Below are 10804 nucleotides of genomic sequence, written 5' to 3'. Positions count from 1 at the left end.
ATTATCTAAATAATTTTCCTCCTTAACACATTTTAATAGCAATAATAAATCAATAAGTACAAGAATTACAAGCATATAAGAGCATGACGACATTTTACATTTGCTAAAGAACAATAATATTTAAATACGTTTGAGGGAGTGATGCCACCATAAGTAACAGTGCCTTATATTGTTTTTAGTGGGGGCTGTTGACATTCAAACCAGTGCCAAACTTGAAATCCAGCGCTCAGCTCCTGAAATGTTTCTGGTTCAGTTCAATTGAGCAATTCCTCTTTCAGTCTCAGACATGGCACCTACCACTGCGATTCACTTACAGTATGTGTGTGAGAGCTTCTGCTTTTCAGTATTTGAGGTAGTTTTAAAAATAGCTACTTGCTTTTCCTGACAGATAAGTGTAGTTGGGCGTTGTCTGTCCCTCCCCCTCTGGCTCACACCGCCGCACTACGTCACCATCTCTTGACAAAGGGGAAATTAGCCACAGGCTGCTAGCGGCGCTCCAGCCCTCGGGCAGGGCAGAGCAGCTCTACAGTTTATAGCATCAGCCTTCAGGCAGGGCAGGGCAAATGCAGAGTCTGTAGGCTCTGGGGCCTGAGGCAGGGACAGAGCCAAGCAGCGGACTGTAGCCCAGACCTCAAGCAGCGTCTGGCAGGTGAGCAGTCTAAAACCCCAGTCCTCAGGCAGGGTCTGGAAAAGGAGCAGTCTAAAGCCCGGCGTCTTGGCTCAAGTAGATGACGGGCAAACACAGGCCTCTTGGTCTACAGTGTGGTGGCAGGGGGTAGGCGGATGTGCCCCGTCCAACCGTCCCAACCTAGGGCCCTAACAGTGGGAGAGTGCTCCACCACTGGATCAGTGAAGATCCAACTGTAACGTGCTCACCGGGGCACAGACCCCAATATAGCCAAATTGCAGTCGACTTCCCTGGACTACTTCCTACTCTCTCTTAGGGATGTACCTGGGTCCACGGAGCATCCTCGGTAACACTGGGATAGGCGGCTAACGGCAGTCCCGGTGGCTCCCCTGTCTTGGGCCTCATCGGCAAAGGCAGCAGCTTGGGTCCACAGAACATCCTTGGTTAACCTGGGTTAAACTGGGAGGCTAGTGGCAATCCTTGCAGTTCCCCTGCAAGCCCAGGTGGGCAGGGCATCTCCAGGCATGTCTGTAAAGGCAGCAGCCTGGGTCCATGGAGTGTCCTTGGTTAACAGCGTGTAGATGGCCAGCAGCAGATCTGGCAGTTCCCCTGCAAGCCCAGCCCCAGCAGACAGGCCATCTCCCAACCCGTCTACGAAGGCATGGCTGGAGTGAGCCAGACGCGCCCATAGAATCATAGAATATTAGAGTTGGAAGGGACCTCAGGAGGTCATCTAGTCCAACCCCCTGCTCAGAGCAGGACTAACCTCAGCTATATCATCCCAGCCAGGGCTTTGTCAAGCCGCAGCTTAAAAACCTCTAAAGATGGAGATTCCACCACCTCCCTAGGTAACCCATTCCAGTGCTTCACCACCCTCCTAGTGAAAAACGTTTTCCTAATGTCCAACCTAGACCTCCCCCACTGCAACTTGAGACCGTTGCTCCTTGTTCTGTCATCTGCCACCACTGAGAACAGCCTAGCTCCATCCTCCCTGGAACCCCCTTTCAGGTAGTTAAAGGCTGCTATCAAATCCCCCCTCATTCTTCTCTTTTGCAGACTAAACAAGCCCAGTTCCCTCAGGCTCTCCTCATAAGTCCTGTGCTCCAGCCCCCTAATCATTTTTGTTGCCCTCCGCTGTACTCTCTCCAACTTGTCCACATCCTTTTTGTAGTGGGGGGCCCAAAACTGGACACAATACCCAAATGCGGCCTCACCAATGCCAAATAGAGGGGAATGATCACTTCCCGTGATCTGCTGGCAATGCTCCTCCTAATGCAGCCCAATATGCTATTAGCCTTCTTGACAACCAGGGCACACTGCTGACTCATATCCAGCTTCTTATCCATTGTTACCCCCCAGGCCCTTTTCTGCAGAACTGCTGCCCAGCTTGTCGGTCCCCAGTCTATAGCTGTGCATGGGATTCTTCCTTCCTAAGTGGAGGATTCTGCATTTTTCTTTGTTGAACCTCATTAGATTTCTTTTGGCCCACTCCTCCAGTTTGTTTAGGTCCTTCTGTATCCTATCCCTACCTTCAAGGGTATCTACCACTCCCTCCAGCTTAGTGTCATCCGCAAACTTGCTGAGGGTGCAATCTACCCCATCTTCAGGATGGTTTGCTCCTGCGACCTCAATAAGGTCTCTTTAAAATACAGCCAGCTCTCTTGGATTCCTTTCCCCTTCATATTAGCCTCCCAGGGAATCCTGCCCATCAGCTCACTGAGGGAGTCAAAGTTCGCTTTTCTGAAGTCCATGGTCCGTATCCTGCTGTTCTCCTTTTTTCCTTTTGTCAGGATCCTGAACTCGACCATCTCATGGTCACTGCTGCCTAGGTTGCCACCCACTTCTACTTCCCCTACCAAATCTTCTCTGTTTGTGATCAGCAGGTCAAGAGAAGCACAGCCCCTAGTTGGTTGCTCCAGCACTTGCTCCAGGAAATTGTCTGCGACACTCTCCAAAAACTTCCTGGATTGTTTGTGCACTGCTGTATTGCTCTTCCAGCAGATGTCAGGGTGATTGAAGTCCCCCATGAGAATCAGGTCCTGTGAACTGGAAACATTCCCAAGTTGAGTAAAGAAAGCTTCATCTACCTCATCCTCCTGGTCTGGTGGTCTATAACAGACACCCACCAGGACATCACTCTTATTGTTCTTGCTTCTAAGCTTAACCCAGAGACTCTCAACTGGCTTATCTCCAGTTTCATACTGGAGCTCAGAGCAATCATAGTGCTCTCTTACATACAGTGCAACTCCTCCACCCTTTCGCCCCTGACTGTCTTCCTGAACAGTTTATACCCATCCATGACAGTGCTCCAGTTGTGTGAGTTACTCCACCAAGTCTCAGTTATTCCAATCATGTCGTAATTTCTTGACTGTGCCAGGACTTTCAGTTCCTCCTGCTTGTTTCCCAGGCTTCTTGCATTTGTGTACAGGCACTTGAGATAAGTAGCCGATTGGCCTACTTTCACAGTATGAATCGGGAGGTCTCCCCTGCTGCATCCTCCTCCTTCTGCTTCCTTGTGGTGTCCCTCTTCCCCACTTACCTTCGGGCTTAGGTCTCCGTCCCCCGTCGAACCTAGTTTAAAGCCCTCCTCACTAGGTTAGCCTGTCTCGGCCTCATGTGAGCTGCCTTTTATACCCTGTCCCACCCACCCACTTCCAGTGGGAGGTGTGAGGGTGGTCTGGCTCTGCCCACTTGTGTAGGGAGGATGGTTCCTCCCTCTTTGGTTTGGAGGGAGGCCACATCGCCTCACTAGAATAATGTAAGCGCAAAAGAAAGCACATTATTGGCCTAAGAACAATGCAACAGTTCCATAATATTTAGCTTTAAAAGTATGGCCTTATTACTCATATATTTTCACCTAAACTGCTCCAAGTACATAGAAATTAAGTGACTGGCCTACAGTCAAACAGGAAATCTGTGACAAAGGCAGGAACTGAACCCAAATCTCCTGATTGCAGTCATGGCTGAATAACAAGACTATCCCTCAAGTTCCAGCAAATTGTAGTTAGCAGCTACACAGAGCTGCTTATCTTTCAAGTGCTTCATAAACATTATTTCTCACCACAACTCTTTAGTTATTAGTTGTTCCCCTTGTCACATTACAATACAGAAACTGATCAACAGAGTTTAAGGGAGAGATTCTCAGGGGCACAAATGGAAGTCAGTCACCTAGCTGCCACTGACTTATAATGGGAGTTGAGCACCTAACTGCCATATGTACCTTTGAAAATCTCCCCTATGAGATTTGTTCTTGGCCACCGACGAAGAGCTGTGACTAGAGAGTAAGCAGGAGTTCCATGTCCTGAGTTCATACCACTGGATGACAGTTCATGCTGACAGTCAGGCGATTCTCACACTAAATTGTTAGGCACTCAGTTTAAACCAAATAAAATTTGCAGAGGTTCAGGAGCTCTAGAAGACAGCTCCCCTTCATGCGTCAAAAAATCAGAAGTTAAATGCATACTTCAGAGGAACCCCACCTCCTTCAAAACGCAACCTTAAAGATAATTAACAAATATGGAATATGGAAATCTAAATTAAATGCAGAGTCTCTTTAGAACTGGTTATTTTTAATTCCTTAATTTTCACAACCACACACAGGTTTGGGATTCTATATTTAAGTCAACATTGCACCAGTTCATTGAGATTTGCTTCTGTTAGTTATGTTCAACGACATACAGTGGATTGACAATGCAAAGCAGGATACTATCCTTCATTCAAGGGATGGCAGACAACTCATGGATAAAAAGAAGTTCCTAGAGTTAGGAGTTTGCTGAGTAACAATAGAAAACCACTTATCATTCTGGATTTCACAGTGCATCCTCTTCCTGAAAGAAAACCCATTACAACATGCAGAAAGAAGAAGTTAAATGAATGACACTCAGACAGCCCTATACAAGGTTATTTCCAGCCTTCCCATCATCCACCCATGTCTTGAACTGGGCCTGTACACAGTGGTATAGCATACCAGCACCTTTTCCAGCTCCCTTCTTCCTCTCCAGAATCTCATTTGTTACTTCAAAAGAAAAAGTAAGTCTTCAGCAGTTATGGGTGAGATAAACACCTTATAAAGTGACCTCCGTGTAACCCCGGTAGCAATAGTTCTGAGTGTGTACTGCCTGGGATGTTAAGTCAGATGCCACTGATGAAACCTGAAATATGAATACTATTAAATATTTCTTTGCTGATTTAGGCATGGAAGAAGGCACAGTATGTCATGAAGATCTCCACAGTCTACTCGTGAGTGACAGCTCACTTAGGTGCCATGTGAATGGGCTTAGGAGAGAACAGCACTTTCCAAACACTCCTCTCCCTCCAGGGCAAGGAACTGAACCCAAGAAGCTCAGCAATGCCACAATAACAGAGCCCCAAAATCCACCAAGGAGAAACCAAACTGAATCCCATGGCCATACATAATCATACATATCGAATATCTCCACAGTGTCTCGTTCTGATGTTATCGCAAGTGAATGGAGTTTATTTTGGGGGGCAGAGCTTTGAAGAGTACAGCTAACTTTCTTCCTCCCCATTTGACCTATCTCCATCAAAAAGCAAGGGAGCTGTAGAACTCCTCACTAGAGGATGTTGTGAAGGCCAAGATTATAACAGGGTTCAAAAAGGAACTAGATAAATTAATGGAGGAAAGGTCCATTAATGGCTATTAACCAGGATAGGCAGGGATTGCTGATTGCCAGAGGCTGGGAATGGGCGATGGGATGGATCACTTGATGATGACCTGTTCTGTTCATTCCCTCTAAAGCACCTGGCATTGGCCACTGTTGGAAGACAGGACACTGGGCTAGATGGACCATTGGTCTGACCCAGTGTGGCCATTCTTATGAAGAGGACAGAATTAAGGAAAATAGAATAATCATAAAGCAGTTTCTTTCACCTTATATTGATCATCTGTAAATATTAATTTTGACTTCTATTACTAGAAAATATTACCTTACCATTTGTGTGCACATACTGCAGGGAATATGGCAAATGTCGAAGTCATGTTAATTTGAGAAAACTGAGAAATTTTCAAGATAGCCACTGAGCACCTCCCTTTCCGAACCTGAGAAAGAAATGCCTTGCCGTGAGCTGCCATAGCAAGCTGCTAGGAGGCATGGAATAACATGGAAGACATGTCATTGTTTGTCAGATGTTGTAGCATTGCCCAGAGAGATGCTGATCCAGAAATCCAGAGCTGGAGGCACTCTTTACCTTCAGTGGATGATTGTAGGACTCTTCTTCTAAAGGCTGAAATCATGGAGGCAAACAGGTCTAGCATGCAAAATATATACATGTCAGCCTGCTCACTGATCTTTAGCTATCATCCAATAAGGCTCCTCCCCACACCATTGCTGTTCTTTTAAATGAATGGAGACTGGACATTTCCAGGTGATGGAATATCCCCAGTTCCACAGCATATCCTCTGATATACCCATGAAAGTGTTGGGCACACCAGGCACAATGGATTCTGGGATGTGTTCTATCCCAAAGTAGCATGCTCCTAAATTCAGAGCACCCCAGACACTACTGCAACAATTCAATGGGGAAAGTTTAGGCCAACGTCCTGTACAGACACAGCTGGGGACCCAAGTTCAACGTTTTTAAAAGGGGGAGGGACAAGAGGTGAGGCATTTTCCATGAAGAGTCCTTGATACAGGAATTCATTCCTCCATTCTCTAGTCTTAAATATTCTGAATTTGTTGACCCACAGGGCATGCTGCAAAACCCATCTATCTGCAGAAGGGTAATGCAAGGGCGGAGGGATATTTCTTGTGCATTTCATTGGGTGGTTAATGACATGTGTGTTTGTGCATGTAAAAGAGAGAGACTGTTTTTTTCTCCAGGTTTTTTTTTTTTTTTTGGGGGGGGGGGGGGGACGACGACGGGGAAGGGGCGTGCATCACAATAAATAAAAGCAGGTACATGGCTATGGTGGAACAAGTCATGGGGGCTAGTGACTGGAAGTTCAGTGAGTGACCCACAAGTAGATTGCACACTCAGGTAAAGCATTCCCCCCCAACCTGACCTTTTCACCAGCTTCCATCTGCTCTCCTTCCCTTCCCCCAACACACACATTCCCCACAGTAACAAAATGTCCTTGGCATGACCCACATTTCCAGCTGGTAAAGTCCTCCGGCATCCCCCAGTCCCTCAGAAGGCATCAGTTTTCTATTTTAAAAATATCTGGTCACCCTATCTCTAACTCATTATAAACAAAGGCAAACAAAACAACCCAATACAGCTTTTAGTGTGTGGAATAAAAACAAAACACTTCAAACCCAGAGAAGTTTCCAATAAGTCACTCATTGAAATTCAGGAAGAAAAAAACCCCAAAGGGTAAAAATACCCTCACGTATCCAAGTTCTCTGAGGCCATTTCTTTCCCTCATCTGTGATCCATCATCTTCTTCCTCATCCAAAAAAGTTGTGGTGTCCGTGGGAGTATGAAAAAACATTGATGTGACCACCAAAAGGAACTCTCTGTCTGGCAGGATAAAGCCACGTGTTATCCAGTCTCCAGGAACTCAGCCTTGCTTTGACAGTCATAAATATTCTCTCATGACAAAGCAAAGGGCAGTCAGTCATCCAGACTGAATATTTTAAAACCTTGAAAGCACACTGAGATTTGTGTTCTGTCCCTATGCAGCAATGTAAATTCCATGGGAAACAACTTCTGATTGGCCACACACTCAGATTACAATGTACCACAGCATGTTGTAGCGCATCCAGAATTATCCATCTCCAGTCTTTTGGTAATCCAGGCAGAAAAGAATGTTTGGCTTCCCCTGTCAGAGAGACCCCAACCCACCTGATGTTCATTAAATTTGTTATCTGAGGGCAATACAAGTTCTTAAAGCCGTCACAATCATCTAGCTCGTTAAAATAGCTCCATTGTCAGGTGATATTTCAATACCTTCAATTTTCTTCTTCGTCTCTTTTGTTTTAGATATTCACAGGGAGCTAGTCACCATACAATGCAGGCACCAACCCACTCAGTTTCATAGGATATCAACCTACATTTCTTTTTCAGTGAGAGTACTTAGACCTGGACTACATCATATTTCTAACACACACACACACACACACGTCCAAGAAAACATTAACAGTTTGCCCGAATCAGATATTCATCCAAGCCCAGCTCTATAGCACAGTACAATTTTATTAACAATTTGTGCCATCCCACTAAAATCCCTGGCTAACCATGAGTTACTTTACAACATCTTCCCACTCTCAGGAAGAAGTTTTCAAATTTTATTGGAAACAGTGTTAAAAATAATAACAATAAAAAATCCAAAACTTCACAAATGAGTTTTAAAGGGAGAAAAAAAGACCCAACAGACTATTCTATTGCATGTCAATGTGTATTTAGGTAGCTCCTAATCCATGATGCAATATAACTCTTTTATCTTTTGTTATACAAAAACAGTTTTGTTGTTTAAATTGTGGATCTGTGGATTTTCTGTAATCTGAGTCAAAAATCCCTGTTGATGACAAAAGTACCTTCATCATTACCTTTCAGAGCTAGGAAAAAACAACATTAGTTCTATCTGTATATACAAACTTAAGGCCCTAACTCCATTTGGTGGCCAGTATTGAGCCTAAATTAAGTTCTTCACCCTCCAGAAATATTACATATTGGTATATACTTTATTAAATAATAACTCTACTCTTACCAGTATGTCTTGTTCTCTGTGTGGCAATTTTAATAAAAAGATTTAATAATATTAAACATTTTGCTGCTCAAAATAGAAAAGTATAATAAATGGACCTAATTATCAGACAGTATTATTTTAAAATTGTATTTGCAGTTCTTCCTTTTGATGCAACAGAGTTCAAATGTGCATTTGTAGTGCTTGGTGCCACTTTGTAGTTAAGATAAGGTATTTACTTACTCCACAAGAGAATGTCATTTCTCATTAATGTGTCAGTATTTCCTTAGGAAGGATATCATTCATTTGAGAACTGTATTGGTAACTTGCCAGGAGCCCAAGCATTATTATATGTACTTGAAAATGCATAATATTCCTTACCTACGTCACAAATGTGCTGAAAGTCATTGGACCTGATTCAGCAAGATATTTAAGCATATGCCTACCTTAAGAAGGTATGTAATCCCATTGATTTTAACGGGACTACTCAAACACAAAGTTAGGTACATGCTTAAATTCCTTGCTGAACTGGGGTCTTAGCTGGGGCTGCATTTCAGAAGTGCCGATCATCTGCAGCTCTAATTTAAACCAGTGGGAGATGCTCAGCATCTCTGATAACCAGGACTGTCGTGTTTCTAAATTCACAGAACTTTAAAGACTGGCCCACTGCTCTGGATTTGTCGTCTTAATTGTTGGGTTTTGACATTTAACTGCCAGACGTAACTTCTCAGTTAACAACTGATGTCAACACGTCACACAAAAGCTTCTTCAAATATTTGAAGGTTCATCCAAGCTAAACAAAAGACTGTTCAAACAGTTGGCAGAACATCTAGCAATTCAACCCTTCGCCCACCACTGAGAGGAAAAGCGGTTTAGAAATTAACCATCCTTACACTGCAAACCTACTGCTACCTTCATTTCCTAAGCATCTCATTTAGATGGTTCTTAGCATATTTACTCTGATAAGATTATTACTAATGGCCCTTCTCTAAAGTCCACAATCGGCAAATCTCCTATTGGAATAAAAGGAAATGTTGTCTGATTAAGGAGAAGGCTGTATGGTTGCAGATGTACGGACAAATCATCACTTGGTGTAAATCAGAGTAGTCCAATGATTTCAGGAGACCATGCCAATTACACCAGGTGAGGAACTTGCCCGTAATTTTCTACCTGGATACTTTTGCAATAAGCATTTTGGCCTGTCCAGTAGTTTTGTACTGCATATTATCCTAAAGATGAGCAACACAGAATAACATTTCTGAAAAAGAACTATGTAAATACAGGAATAAAATCGTGACATTCACTTGATGATTTTACATATTAAATCATTATTTTGCTGGAATTGCCAACTCAAACACTCCTATTTCTTCACTATTTATTTTTCCAGGGGGATTTATATACATTTATGTCATTTTATTCCAATAACTGGGCAAGTTATAGAGGAGGTTTGATTCATGGCTGGACAATTATTTTAAGTGCAAGGAAAGGATATTGCTTTCAGCTTATCACTGCACTGTCATTCCACGGTTACAACACTAAATTCACGAGCCATATGTGCTAATACTTTAAGCGGGGAAAAGGAAAAATGTGGGGGTTGGGATTTGCTTGAACCTCCTTTACTCTTCCTTCCATCCTTAATAACGTTAGCACTAGAATCAGCTTTGCTAGTTCCCTCTGTTCCAGGTTTTGCTATAGAGAAATGTACTACGATGGTGGCTGATGAGTACATTCAATCATTAACTGCAAACCTTAATCTTCTCCCACCTATCTCCACTGTGAACCGTTATTTGCGGATACCCTTCGGATGGGTCTTTTTTACGGTCTGGCCCCTCAGGACATTTGTGTGTGTTTCTCCCTGATTCTGTCAGACTAGAGGTGGTTCCTTACAGACAGCCATGAGTTAGGCAAAGAGTTGCTCCTTCTACCAGTGTTATACTGTACCACAGTGAAACTCCTCCTTGCCTTACCTAGATCACCTTCCCCATTACTTTTGTTACGCTGCTGGCACGACCACCTCAAAACAACCTTTTCGTTTAATTCAGTATTTCCAGTTCGTGAAAAATAATGACCTCCCCCTTGGTGTTTTTTCAGGCTGCCCTGGCCATCTGGCAATGCAGGGTTTTACACACAAACCCTCCACTCATCTTAGTGAGGGCCTTGGAAAGAAGTATCCTGGGTCAGGCTCAAATCTCCCACCAAAGGCAAGAAAGAGAGGAGGTTAATCCCTGTACCCTTCCCTCACTGCTTGTTTGCACTGGTCCTGCTCCCTGCTTGAGAACACCGTCCTCCTGGCCATGGCATTCTTCCACCTTCTTCCTACCTTTTACATTACTCTCTGACCTAGTAACTTTAAAACATCCTTTGCACTCCTTGCCCTCCCTTGTGGTTGGTGAGAAGTCAAAGGGAAAACCAATGGCGGGGAGGCACTACAAGGAGACCAAGTGTGAGGCGGCATTAAAAAGTGTAAGTATCCTAGACTGGCTTAGTTTTAGCCTGGGCTTTCACTGCTTTAAGCATTGAAATAAAGGACT

This window comes from Emydura macquarii, unplaced genomic scaffold, assembly GCF_026122565.2.
Source record: "Emydura macquarii macquarii isolate MOO-44397 ecotype Brisbane River unplaced genomic scaffold, CSIRO-AGI_Emac_v2 contig_3122, whole genome shotgun sequence".
In the NCBI taxonomy this organism is placed as follows: domain Eukaryota; kingdom Metazoa; phylum Chordata; order Testudines; family Chelidae; genus Emydura; species Emydura macquarii.
This window is presented reverse-complemented; position numbering follows the sequence as displayed.